Genomic DNA, 1,264 nt, shown 5'->3' on the forward strand with positions numbered 1-1,264 from the left:
ACTTTCATTTATGGGGGCATTTGAAAGCTCTTGTCTACGCAACCCCAGTACCAAATGTAGAGGCTCCTCGTGCTCGTATTGTGGGCGGCTGTGATACAATACGCCATTCTCCAGGGCCGCTTCAGCACATCAGGGATTCCATGCGACGGAGGGTGGATGCATGTATCCTCGCTAACAGAGGACATTTTGAACATTTCCTGTGTGTTTGAAGTCACGCTGGTAAGTTCTGCTGCTGTGTGTTTCCATTCCATGATTAATGTGATTTGAAAAGAAGTAATAAAATGAGCTCTAACATGGAAAGTAAGCGTTTCCGGACACATGTCCACATAACATATTTTCTTTCTTTGTGTGTGAGGAATGTTTCCTGAAAGTTTGGTCGTACCTTTTGTAACACCCTGTATAGATGTAAATGCTGCTGATTGTCTCCTGGTAAAAATCTTCGTATTAGCTCCTAATTTTTTCATTGCAGTCACTTCATGAGACATATGCGAGAGGTTGTAATATGTTTGCCCACAACACTTAGAGGAAGTGGTATCTCACGAATCTTCCAGTCTTCGATGTATAGCATTTGAATCCACCTGATTTCGACAATAAGATGTGTCCCCCACCAAGTCACAGACCCCTTCAAATTCTCTCAAAATCCCAACACGTTCCGACGGCACTGTTGCTTTTGTTAGAAGGCTGTCTAGTCATCCACCTGTCACTGACTAGGTGAGAGCTATCACAGTGAGAAAAATAGTACACTAACGTATAGGAAGCCAATGGCCTTGCCGCAGTGGTAACACTAGTTCCCATCAGATCACCAAAGTTAAGCGCTGTCGGGCTGGGCTAGCACTTGGCTGGGTGACCATCCAGTCTGCCAAGCACTGTTGGCAAGTGGGGGCACTCAGCCCTTGTGAGGCAAACTGAGGAGCTGCTTCATTGAGAAGTAGCGGCTCCAGTCTCGTAAACTACATACGGCTGGGAGAGTGGTGTGCTGACCACATGCCCCTCCATATCCGCATCAAGTGACGCCTTTGGTCTGAGGATGACACGGCGGCCGGTCGGTACCACATGACCTTACAAGTTCTGTTTGGACAGAGGAGAACATATAGGAGAAAATTCACAACCATGTAGAGTATACCTGGGCTGCACAAAGAAATTCAGAAGCATAACACCTACAATTCATTGATATCGAGTTAATGTCTATAAATATCTTGTTGTACATGTCCTGATCTCTTTTGTCGTATTCCTATGATTAATATGCTAGAAATACAACAGTGTA

General features: G+C 45.0%; 1 pseudogene; it reads left to right on the top strand.

The window, feature by feature from the left end:
* Positions 1 to 757: 757 nt before the first annotated feature.
* LOC124552483 lies at positions 758 to 875 on the top strand (annotated as a pseudogene).
* Positions 876 to 1,264: the final 389 nt, after the last annotated feature.

The sequence above is a fragment of the Schistocerca americana genome, chromosome 1 (assembly GCF_021461395.2).
Source record: "Schistocerca americana isolate TAMUIC-IGC-003095 chromosome 1, iqSchAmer2.1, whole genome shotgun sequence".
NCBI classification, from domain to species: domain Eukaryota; kingdom Metazoa; phylum Arthropoda; class Insecta; order Orthoptera; family Acrididae; genus Schistocerca; species Schistocerca americana.